This window comes from Myxine glutinosa, chromosome 3 (genome assembly GCF_964187855.1).
Source record: "Myxine glutinosa chromosome 3, kmMyxGlut1.1, whole genome shotgun sequence".
NCBI classification, from domain to species: domain Eukaryota; kingdom Metazoa; phylum Chordata; class Myxini; order Myxiniformes; family Myxinidae; genus Myxine; species Myxine glutinosa.
In genome coordinates this window covers 183,267,911-183,281,858 of record NC_136263.1, presented here as the reverse complement: position 1 = coordinate 183,281,858, position 13,948 = coordinate 183,267,911, and positions in this window count along the sequence as shown.

Genomic DNA, 13,948 nt, shown 5'->3' with positions numbered 1-13,948 from the left:
CTTCCAGCCAATCCACTCTGCAATCCCCCGTGTGAGTCCGTTTCTGTTTGTTCTGTCCTGGGTAGTTAATTAAGTTTGTATAAGCTAGTATTTTCACTGTGTCTCTAAAGGCTTCTGTATATTATTTTATTATCTTTCCTTCTCCTTGGTTTCTTTGAGCCTGTACATAGTAAATAAATTTAGTAGTATTTTCAACCTTTTGTCTTCTTCTTCTTCCTTTTCTTCACATCCTTCGTTTTAGTCTTTTCCATATTGAATAGCTGTGGCGCGATACGGCCAACGTCGGGTGAATCGGGTGAATCAGGGAAACTGTTAGGCCGCGGTGCCTCCGCTCGGCAAACAACATCCTTAACCGCGGACCGTAACAATATATATATATATATATATATATATATATATATATATATATATATATATATATATATATATATATATATATATATATATATATATATATATATATATTATATATATATATATATATATATATATATATATTATATATATATATATTGTAAAGATTTTGAGAAGTGTGTAACGAATTTGAGAAGTGTAACGGTTTTTGAGAAGTGTAACAATTTTGGAGGAAGTGTAACGAATGTGAAAACGTTACAATGTGAACGTTACAAAAGGATGGTAACACCCTGGTAATGTAAATAATGGTCGCAGCCGTCCTCCTAGTTAATTCCATGAAACTTACACGCAGGTCACGATATATCTTTTTAAATAGTGTATTTCCTTATTCTATGTAGGCTAAATATGTGTTTCCCACTATAGTCCTTGAGCCAGACCAAAAGTAATGCTCCGGCGGGGGGAGTAATTCTCATTATGATTTTCCATTAGACCAATGTCTCAAGTGTCAGAAAAGGTGTGATGGACATCTGAGAACGGTAGCTTAGTGCCCGGATGGACGCCATCTTTGAAACCACCCAGCTCGAAAATGCCCATTTGGTGGGGTACATTGTTGCACGTGTATCTGGACTTCTATACTAGCTATCGATGTGCGGTTGACGACTAAATATACGTCCGATGTGTACCGTCTAAATAAAAAATAATATGAAGCATTTTGTTTTAGATTAATTATTATAAAAATCAATTATCGAAAAAAAATCATATATTTTTCAATATTTTATTATTAGACTTGTACTTTTTTTTAGTGAAACAACACTGGTATGATTTTCCAAATTATGCATTGTGCTACACCGTTTATCTGTCTATAAAAATAACTCAAAAACTAAAACATATCATCCACCACGAGTTTACAACAAATAAATGTAAAGAGGCATAAAATGACTTAGGCCGCCGCTGGCATTATCTATTCTGACGATAACGCAAGTTAGGAATGTCGTACGGAGAGGATTTTAACACCATACGATATCTAATAAGCAGGCGGAAATTATTACATAGGAAATCTGCACTTTGGTGGCCATCTTGGATTTCAAAATGGCCGCCAATTATATTAATTATTCATTACTAGAGTTTGGAAAGACGTATGGAGCTGATTTTAACACCATACGATGTATATTCCTAATAAGCAAGCGGAGGTATCATTGAACATGTCATGTTTTAGTCAAATAACACCGGTATGATCTTCCAAATTATACATTTTGCTAAACCGTTTATCTGTCTATAAAGATTTTCAGGCAATTTGGCCTGCATTATAATAGAGAACAACATATGCTATACAATATACAGTGCACACAAAGTTAATCATCAGAGTCGCCATCAGAGTCATTGGCATCCTGAGCCACGATAGCATCATCCTGCACCATGTTGGAGCATCCCTGCAGCTTACACACAACAGTGCACTTCAACCCATTCAGTATGCAGGAGCAATCTGATGGTCGACACGTCCTTCTGCATGTGCATGAGATGAGATTCAAGACGACATCTGGAGCTGGTAGACCCGCCATCCATCGGATTGTGAGCGAACCGCCATCATCGAGTTCCCAACCATGTCCTGCTGATGGTGTTGGGACGTCTGGTAGGTTTTCAAGGCTGCGTCGCCAGATAGCCGCCTGATAGTTGGCCCTAAGCGTATGCTGCATCAAGGAGTCTTCACAAGGCGGCAATTGTCCAGATTCGATCTGGCCCTTCTTTGCACAGAACATGTGATAACGGAGCGAATTAACACCGACGATCTTCGTGTTCTTGGCGTACAGCTGACACGTGAAGGCCTGAATGCTATTGAAGACGTCTGTTGGTACATTCCACGAAGATCCCAGATCTGTGAATGCTTGAAGATACAGCTCATTCGCTTGCACAAGCTTCAAAGCCTTTATCTTTCCTTGGCTAGCCAGAGCACTCACAGTGTCACACCCGCTCCATGCATGAAGCCCTGGCAATGCACTGCAAACTCCAGACCCCAATACCGCAGCCAACTTTCCAACGTCGATCATTCTGACTCGAACCTTTGTTCCTCGTCTGATGAAGAGCTGACTATCGATGGTTCTGCTGAGATGAAGAATGATGATCAGAACGTCGGTGTCATCTGCCACTAAGATGATCGTCTTGTAGTGGGTAGCGGCGTGCTTTGCGTGGAGAAACATACGCGTGTCTGCTTCCTCGTGGCTACATTCGAGTGCTTGCACCAACTTCCACCTATCGCGGGTCAGTACCACACATTTTTCACCACAGGTGACACAGTGTTCTGTTGCCTAGCTTTTCGCGATTTGTTTCATGTTTCCACGACTCCGCCAGAAACACAACCAGTTTCTCCTTTGTCTGGCTGCAAGCAAGGAGACGCCGCCAGTTCATGATTTTGTGTGCGGGTCTGATCTCGCTGAAACTGATGCCTTCATTTGAACCGCGGTTCACACGCTCAGCTGCTTTGATGGATTCTTCTGTGTATGTGTCAAAGACAACATCGATGCGCTCACTGCCTTGACCAGCGTGAAGCGCTGCAGCAAGGATGCGGTCAGATAGTTCTTCGAACGTGTCGTTCTCGCCATGCATCTTTTGTATGAGAGCCATCGCATCAATTATTGTTGCACTTCGCTTGTCAACGCTCTCGGCTGGTTCCACAAGACCTTCCATGTGTTTCGCAAGTGCAGCTTTGTTCGTTTTTTTCATTGACCCATCAACGTTTGCCAAAGACCATGGTAACGGCCCTAGTGGGTGACAAAGGACAAGTTGCATGTCGAGGTTCCTTGTCTTGGCGATGAGTATCATGGTGGCAAACAGTTGTCTGTCAGCTCTCAGGACGATCTCCTTGTTTGTGCCCTTCACAACTTTCTGCTTGATCTTACCAAAGGTCTTCAAGTTTAGCTTGTTCAATGTGTCATGAAAGCCTGTTCCCTCTTCAAGACGGTTCTGGAAGCTTTGATACGCAGCTTCCCCCTTTTGCAGGGTGTTGAGTAGGTCATTAGAAACGTCCTCCCTCGCAGCCGCTCCGGTAGATATACTGAGAAGACATGACGGATCATCGGCGAATGGATTGGTCCAGTCATTTTCCAGTAGATCACAGATAGCTGTGACGCCAGACTCATCACGTTTGATGCGAGAAGTAGACAAGTCAGGGTGCTTGGCGTGAGATGTGTCGCTGCCATTCACAAGGATAGTTTCTCGTAGTTGCCTCAGTGCAGTAGCCCGATTTTCTGCAGTTAGATAGTATCGTGACACAGCCCCTTGTCGAAGACTAAAACCTCGTGTTCCTCCAGCTGTTTGCGTATCTTTGTTTACTGTTTCTTCTGTTGTCTGATCAACAGCGATTCTGGCAAATGGATTCCCTGGTCTAAGCTGTACGGATAAGTAGCCTTGATTGAAATGCCTGTACAACTCGGGGCATGTTTCGTGGAGTTGCGTCATCTGTGCATAGTACACTGGTAGATATCTAGCATAGTTCACCTTGTTCATTGCGAAACACCAAGGGATCACTCTTCTGACACAAGCCAAGTGAAGCATCCAGTCGCCTTCTCTATCCGCACGAATCAACCCCAGCAGGGTCTCTACCATATCAATATACATCATCCAGAAGCGAGCCAGGTCTCCATGTTTGGTTCGCAGAAAATGTAGGTATTTCGCGAACATGTCAAAGCTCTGTACACATGAATCATCATCGAGAGCAGCAGCGAGAGTCTCGTGGCAAACATCCTCCTTGATGCTGCGAATTTTGAGGTCAGTGCTTCGAATCTGGGGTTCCTTGTCAGGATGATTGCTTTCTATCCACACCTGGAAGCCCTTCCAAATGATGCGCATTAGTGCCTCGTACATCAACTTGTGGAGTCACACAGCACGGTTGTATTGCTTGCCTTCCAGAACCCTGTTGATGGAACCTTCAGCGATTACTCCTGACTCAACAGCTACATCCCGAAGGCCTGCATCTCCAAACATTTTCCCAATGCTCGACATGAAGTTACAGATGGTATGGAAGTTCCCCATCATGAGCACGATTCTTCCATATCGATCGACATCTTTCCATGCTATTTCGGTCGCCTTAGCAAATAGTGCCTGGTCTAGCACCACCGGTATACGCTCAAGCTGAAGTGATGACATGATGTTCAGAGCTTCTCTGAGGATTTCTTGCACTGTTGCCATATCTGTGGCAGGCGCGTTTATAGTCGGCAGGTAGCCAACTACATCTTCCGTCACCTGAACACGATCTCTAGTCATGATGTTGAAACCAGTCCACGAACTGATTGTCTGGTCGCATGGTTCCAGCATGCGAGTCATAATCCATACGTGATTTCGGCGCTGCGCAAGGGATGTTGCGCCTGCAAGAGTGTCAGAAAGATCTGCAGGCTTGATTGCAGGTGGGCCCTCTCGTTTCCCACCGCTGTATATTGGAACTAAATCGCTGGATGATGGGATAGATCGCTTCTTATCTGCTTTGGATACTGCCGATGGAGGTTGGGGCGGCAAACACGACTGCGACTTCGGTTGGACGATGATACCGTTGACGCGATGCGATGTTCCGCCACCACTCAGGGATTCCTCTAGCCTGTCGATGTTATCGAATGCTAATACAGTCGGGACCGAAGGGTGCACATGTGACGGAAGTGGTACTGTATCTTTCTCCACACTTGCTAATTTGTCTATGCATAGCGCTGTCTCGATTTCTTCCAGAACTGTGTACGAACATCCGTGCCCGAGTCGATTCAATATTCTGATGACCTCTGTATTACCGGTGAGCGTTTTCATGACCCACGGAAGTAGGACATGCTTCGATGTTCTGATGGTACCCCGGTGTACAGCATTGATGATATCTTGAGCCATCGACCATACCAGTGTGTCGGCACGCGCAGAGCTACCCCCACTCCCACAAATCAAAGTATGCAGAAATACACGAAGAGAATCTGGTATCTTCACGTAATCTGAAGTGAGTTCTGCTGGCTGAGGCGGCCAACGTTCATTGTAATGAGCATCTTTGATCTGGTGTCGCAGTGAAGTAGCTGCACGCACAATGTTACTTTCACCGTCCGTTCGTTCAAATGCTTTCACTTCTGCTTTCAGGTTTACGCACTCTGCAGCAATCTCTCGCTTTGTCAGATTATCGGGCATCAAGTATACACGGTGTTTCACATTGAAGAAGATGAGCGATTCTCCAAACTCTCTTTGTAATGTGCGCTGCAGATTCTTCTTGATGGAGTCACGAACATCAACTGAAAATGTATCTGAAGACAGGATATCTGTTGCAACATCAACTATTGGAACAATCCTCGGGTTCAAGAACAAGTCAGTGCGAATGAAATTGAATATACATCGTATCATTTCTTTTTTCTCGATATTATCTTCAATGTCAGTTTCTACTTGAGGTTTTTGGGGCCGTGTGTAGTTTCTATAGCAGGAGAAGTGGTAGTGAGCCTCAGCTGCAACCATATCTCGTGTAGTCAATGCCAAAACTCTCTCATCATTGCGAGCTGTCGCAGCATCTCTTATTGTCTTATCTGCTCGAAGTTCAACAGCCAAGACAACTGTTTCACGGGTACGACTGCCTTTTATGAATTTTGAAGCACGCTGGCAAAAAATGCATTTATCATCGTAGACCGTTGAAGTTGATCCTGTCTCTTCCCGTGATGATCGCCGTCGCACCGCATCGCCAGTATCAACTGAAGAACTTCTAGCTGCATTGGTCAAAGTAGCTAGGTGGTTTTTGTGAGTGAAGTCTGATCTACAAGCCCTATGGTATAATATTGGAATATTAGGAAGTTCAACTGCGCCTTCTTGGACTAGCTTTAGAATTGGATAAAAGTTTCTAACTGCGGCTGCGTCACACAATGTCTTCCAAGAACTGTTGCCTGCTGCCTTGCTTAGTTCAGAGAGTGGCGACTTCTTGCTGCACAGGATGCACGTTCCGGACTCAGGTTCAATCTTCGCCCGTTTCGCCTCGACACCGGCAATCTCAGCTGAAAGAACAAAAAGACTGACGTTAGATTACTCCGATATCCGAAAAGCTCGCCAGCTTACATAGACATACTCATCCAAGTCAGTGAACATGTTAGATGGCGCCACAATACAACTCTATAATAGAGTTGTATGTGGCGCCATCTAACATGTTCACTTTTAGTTCTTAAGCCACCCACCCCCCCCCCCCCCCCCCCTCAGAAATTAATCAGGTCACCGCAACAAATCTCAGACTGAGATATAGAATATAGAATATAGATATAGAATAGACTGACGTCACTTTCGGCACTGGGTTCTGTGGGTTGATTATCGGCGGGAAATTCCAACTGACATAGTTTCGGTTTGTGGAAAGTGCATGCCTTTTCATATATACACAAAGAATTAAGTTAAGCACCCCCCCCGTTTTTTTACAACCTCGCACATTACAAGTTTGTTGTCGTCAAAACAGTGTAATATACCCATGATATTGCTATATTTTCTGGAGAAGTGATATTATGGTCACATAAAAACATAACAATCATGCCGTTTTCAATATTTTATTCTGAATAATTTAAGGTGAAATTTTTTGGGAATTTTAGGCATATTTTCACCTCCATTTAAGTATGGAGCTATAGGTCCATCACGGACAGTGTGGATGACGTTTATGTTTTCTAACGTACAGTCATTGTTCTGAGAAGACCTCTAGCGATCTTTGCGTCAATAACGTGTGTAGGACCCACGTGATCGGATCACTGACTCAACCCTACGTCTCATAGACCCTGTAAGCCGTCGTATGCGTTGCTGTGGCAGGTTGTTCCATTCCCGATGTAATGCACGTTCCAATTCATCCAGATTGGCTATTGGAGGGACCATCTTCGCAATTTGTCGTCCCAACATGTCCCAAACGTGCTCGAGGGGGTTCAGGTCAGGACTGTACGCAGGCCAGGGGATGGTTGTCACAGCACCTTGCTCCAGCAAGGCTCGGACGCGTCTCGCACGGTGAGGCCTGGCGTTGTCATCCATGAAGATGGGTCTGCTGGCGAGGGTGTGGTCATCGAAGTGCGGGATTACGGTGGTATTCAGGATTTCCTCGGCATATCGCTCTCCGTTGGTCCCTCCAATAGCCCAATAGTCCCAATAGTCCCAATAGTCCCAATAGTCCCAATAGTCCCAATAGTCCCAATAGTCCCAAAAGTCCCAATAGTCCCAATAGATGGTCCCTCCAATAGCCAATCTGGATGAATTGGAACGTGCATTACATCGGGAATGGAACAACCTGCCACAGCAACGCATACGACGGCTTACAGGGTCTATGAGACGTAGGGTTGAGTCAGTGATCCGATCACGTGAGTCCTACACACGTTATTGACGCAAAGATCGCTAGAGGTCTTCTCAGAACAATGACTGTACGTTAGAAAACATAAACGTCATCCACACTGTCCGTGATGGACCTATAGCTCCATACTGAAATTGAGGTGAAAATATGCCTAAAATTCCCAAAAAATTTCACCTTAAATTATTCAGAATAAAATATTGAAAACGGCATGATTGTTATGTTTTTATGTGACCATAATATCACTTCTCCAGAAAATATAGCAATATCATGGGTATATTACACTGTTTTGACGACAACAAACTTGTAATGTGCGAGGTTGTACAAAAACGGGGGGGGGGGGGTGCTTAACTTAATTCTTTGTGTATATTTTTTGTGTACACTCGTGGTGGATGATATGTTTTAGTTTTTGAGTTATTTTTATAGACAGATAAACGGTGTAGCACAATGCATAATTTGGAAAATTATACCAGTGTTGTTTCACTAAAAAAAGTACAAGTAATAAAATATTGAAAAATATATGATTTTTTTTCGATAATTGATTTTTATAATAATTAATCTAAAACAAAATGCTTCATATTATTTTTTATTTAGACGGTACACATCGGACGTATATTTAGTCGTCAACCGCACATCGATAGCTAGTATAGAAGTCCAGATACACGTGCAACAATGTACCCCACCAAATGGGCATTTTCGAGCTGGGTGGTTTCAAAGATGGCGTCCATCCGGGCACTAAGCTACCGTTCTCAGATGTCCATCACTCCTTTTCTGACACTTGAGACATTGGTCTAATGGAAAATCATAATGAGAATTACTCCCCCCCCCCCCCCCCCCGGAGCATTCACTTCAAAAAATGGCCGGTTGGCTCAAGGACTACTAGATCGACTTTGCATTGTATCAAACAAAATAAGCATAGGCCCTTGCAATTTCCCCAAACATCTCCGCTCTCCAAAGTTCCTTTCAAAAGGATGGGAGTTGTTTTCAATCCCGCAGGCCGCCATTGCCCATGTGCTAATCTCGGAGAAGAAAGGCGTGTCTCCACCTCGTCATAAGGGGGGAGGAGTGAGCCAGCCCTAACAGCCAATCAGCACCGCGGTGAGCGACCCGGTAGGCGTGCCCTCGGAGCCGGCGGCTTGATTTCGCCCGAGGTGATAAAAGCGACTGTAAGGGACTGCTTTACCAGAGGACCTGGGAGATGAGCAAAGAGGCGGCACCAAGAGGAGCGGTGAGATGCGAAATGCTCCAAGCCAAAGAGGAGAGGTACTCGGCAAGGAAACCAGCTTTGGAGAGACGCGCTGAAAGGAGGGAGACGGCTCCACCACAAGAAGAGGAGCAGGTGTGCCGAACCAGCGCGTGACGTCTACCGCAGCGGATATGCGACGGAGGGTTTTCCCGCCAAAACCGCGAGGAATTGAGAGCTGCTGCCTCCGACTTTGCCTCCCTCTCAAGCAATCCACCTCAAGCCCTACCTGCCTGAAATATCCCCTGTGTAAGTGTGAACGTCCTGTCCTGCTCGTTGTCTTGGGGTTAAGTAAAAATGAATAGTGTAAGTTAACGATTCGCTGTGTTACTGCTTCTTCCATCCATTGCTTGTGTGTGTATAATAAATCTGTTCTTCCTCCGTATTCTTCTTCTTCTTCTTTTTCATTCTCTTTCGGTCGCTTTAGAGGTTTCCCGATTGAATATCTGTGGGGCGATCTGGTCAACGTCGGGTGGAATCGGGTTCTAATCGGGGAGTAACTGTTCGGACGCGGTTAAATACACCACCGCTCGGTCAATATAACATCTAAAACCGCGTCTGTAACAATATATTTTATATATATATATATATATATATATATATATATATATATATATATATATATATATATATATATTATATATATATATATATATATATATATATATATATATTATATATATATATATATTTATATATATATATTATATATATATATATATATATATGTATATATATATATATATATATATATATATATATTATATATATATATATATATATATATATATATATATGTATATATATATTTTTTATATATATATATATATATATATATATATATATATATATATATATATATATATATATATATATATATATATATATATATATATATATATATATATATATATATATATATTTTATATATATATATATATATATATATATACATATTGTAAGTAGAAGAGAATATCCAACCAAAAAAGTAACTGGTGCAATTTTTACAGTGAGTAAACATACACATGCAATTCTAACAACCCCTCAACACCCACCCCCCACTCCGCAACAACTCGCACCGAAACCCTGAAAGCCTCAACCTCCCCCTCACAATTCTGTCCCATCTTTGCTCTCGCCTCCCCATCCCTTCCAAACCCAAGTCATCTCTCCCTCCCACTCCCCCCCCCCCCCATCCTAACCCCATGTCCTCAGTCCTCACTCCTCACTCTCCCCATTCCAACCCTAAGGCATCAATCCCTTCCCCATCTCAATCCTTCAAACCCCTCCCCATCCTCCTTCGACCTACCACAATTCCTGAACCTCCCTTACCCACCCCCCACTGAAAGTCCTCAACAACCGTCCCCCGCCCCCCCCCCCCCCAAAGCCTCAACCTCTCCCTTCCAAATCGGTCCCATATTTACTTCTCCCCCTGCCTCCATATCCGTCCCCCCACCTCTCATCCTCCTTCCACTCATAAAACAAGTGGGTATTCCCACATCAAAACAACGGAATATTTATCGCATTCTGCTCACATATCAGCTACTTTCAGCAACTTCACAAAAACCGATCAAGGTCACCTGTCCAGCTCACAATTTTAAGAAAAAATAGTGGAAAATAATAGCAAAGACTTGTGTAACCTTTGTGGTAAAAGAACTGCTTGAGAGAATGCCACATAGTTACCCTGCGCTCACGAAGCGAAAAGCGGGGTAAGCATTCGTGTGCGTGCGTGTGCCGTGTCTGCATTTAAAAAAATAATTTTCTTGTCAACCGTTGGTCCGATTGACACGAAATTTTACCATAGGAGCGCCTCCGCCTGTAGAAATGTTTTATTCATAATTATGACGTCATAGGTCACATGGTACGGACGCCATCTTGGAAAAACGTTACACCTCTATATCTACCAAACCGCTCGATGGAAAAAATTGAAACATGGCTCATTATCAAGTACTCCACATGGGGAATAACATATCTTGGTGATGATGTCATCTGTGCCTTAATTATGACGTCATAATTCGATAAGTACAATGCTTGATCTGATCAGTATTAAAAAAATAATTTCTCCTGCAACTGTTAGTCTGATTGGCACAAAATTTTCAGAATATGAGCGGCTCCTCCTGTGGTATTTTAAAAATGATAATTATGACATCATAGGTCACGTGGTACAGGCGCCATCTTGGAAAACTCGAAAAAGGTTGCACTTCTATATCTACGAAACCGCTCCATGGGGAAAAAAAATCGAGACAAAAAATTGAGATGGCTAAAAATCTCATTAGCTGTCGATTTGGTTGTTTTACACTACAGGGAAAACCTATGTGGAGTGCATCGTGATTGTGTATTTAACAGCTCCAAACTGTCCAACCAATGGGTATAACCTCGACGCGTGGAAGGACACATGGACGGACGCATGCACAGCTTCTTTTATGATATAGAAACAAGGGCAGCACCGGTCTCGGGCGGTGTTTCACCGGCGTCTGTGAGATTCCTCAGGCCAATAGACCATGTGACTCGGCACGTGTCCGCTTTTATTACCTCCGCCACCCAGGGTGGATGGAGTTTATGTTTTCACAGGGGGTCTGTTTTTCTGTTTGTCTGTGAACAGGATATCTCAAATAGTTATTCACTGATTCGGACGAAACTTGGTGGACATGTTGGGTGTGTGACAAGGACATATTGATTTGATTTTGGTGAATATCCGAATCCGGGTACGAGAATTTTTTTTTTTTTTTAGTGAATTCTTCACAATTGAGAGATGGGGCCAAAATTATATGCTGCATCGCATGATATTTCAAGAGGTTGTGGACGGATTATGACGAAACTTGGTGGACGTGTTGGTTATGTGACAAGAACAAGCCGATTAGATTTTGGTTCAGGTCCAGATGGAGATCCGGAACATGAGATGGAGATCACGAAACAGATCCGCCCCCGAAACAGATCCGCCCCCCCGGCGATTCTGTACCGGTACAGATTCGCCCCCCTCGAAATATATTCGCCCCCCTGCCACGAAATAGACTCTCCCCCGTGACAAAATCGCCCCCTCATAATATATATGTACATGTTTCAGCAGATATTCAAACTTGGAAAAAAGTGTAACAATTGTATGGCTCTTGGTGATTGTGGAAGAGTTCGTTTACAATTAATCTACAACTAGAGCAACTGAATATTGGTGTAAACTTGTACAACTAAACAATACTAGACTACCTTATGAATGTTATAACATGTTAAAATATCTTGATGATGCTGGTGGGGTTGCTTGGCGACTCATATAAAAACGATATTATATCAGTATGGATTTGGCTTTGTGTGGTTGTCACAACTAACCCTAACCCTAACAACCCTTACCCCAACCCCAACCCCAACCCTAACGATATTAGTAGTACTTTTATCACGTCCCCTCTTGTAAACCAATATTTCCATATGTATATTTATATATCCGCAAACGAGAATTGGGGGCGATTCTATTCTGATGGGGGCGAGAAACGTATCCGCCGGAGGCGAGTTTATACCGGTACAGATTCGCCGGGGGACGAGTTTATACCGGTACAGATTCGCCGGGGGGCGAGTTTATACCGGTACAGATTCGCCGGGGGAGAGTTTATACGGAGGCGGATTTATTTCGCAACACAGGCCTATCATATTGAAAATTAGAATAATTGGAACAAAGTAAATTTGGGCGGGAATATTGAATTTGGTCAGGCTCAGGGATCCAACGATAACTCACGTACTCTTCAGTCTTCACAATAGGCTGTGGGATCTTTAACATCCACCAACTAATGGATCAACAACTAATGGTATCAGATGGATCATCCAGCTTAATCAACAACTAATGGATCAACAACTAATGGTATCAGATGGATCAGCCAGCTTAATCAACAACTAATGGATCAACAACTAATGGTATCAGATGGACCACCCAGCTTGATCAACAACTAATGGTATCAGATGGATCACCTGGCTTAATCAACAACTAATGGATCAACAACTAATGGTATCAAATGGACCACCCAGCTTAATCAACAACTAATGGTATCAGATGGACCACCCAGCTTGATCAACAACTAATGGTATCAGATGGATCACCTGGCTTAATCAACAACTAATGGATCAACAACTAATGGTATCAAATGGACCACCCAGCTTAATCAACAACTAATGGTATCAGATGGACCACCCATCATGATCAACAACTAATGGTATCAGATGGACCAGCCAGATTAATCAACAACTAATGGATCAACAACTAATGGTATCGGATGGATCACCCGGCTTAATCAACAACTAATGCATCAACAACTAATGGTATCAGATGGATCAGCCAGCTTAATCAACAACTAATGGATCAACAACTAATGGTATCAGATGGACCACCCAGCTTGATCAACAACTAATGGTATCAGATGGATCACCCGGCTTAATCAACAACTAATGGATCAACAACTAATGGTATCAAATGGACCACCCAGCTTAATCAACAACTAATGGTATCAGATGGACCACCCAGCTTGATCAACAACTAATGGTATCAGATGGATCAGCCAGCTTAATCAACAACTAATGGATCAACAACTAATGGTATCAGATGGATCACACGGCTTAATCAACAACTAATGGAGGCGTAATCAGCCAGCTTAATCAACAACTAATGGATCAACAACTAATGGGTCAACAACTAATGGTATCAGATGGATCACCTGGCTTAATAAACAACTAATGGATCAACAACTAATGGTATCAGATGGATCACACGGCTTAATCAACAACTAATGGAGGCTTAGTCAGTCAGCTTAATCAACAACTAATGGATCAACAACTAATGGTATCAGATGGATCACACGGCTTAATCAACAACTAATGGAGGCTTAATCAACAACTAATGGATCAACAACTAATGGTATCAGATGGATCACACGGCTTAATCAACAACTTATGGAGGCTTAATCAGCCAGCTTAATCAACAAGTAATGGATCAACAACTAATGGTATCAGATGGATCACACGGCTTAATCAACAACTAATGGAGGCTTAATCAGCCAGCTTAATCAACAACTAATGGA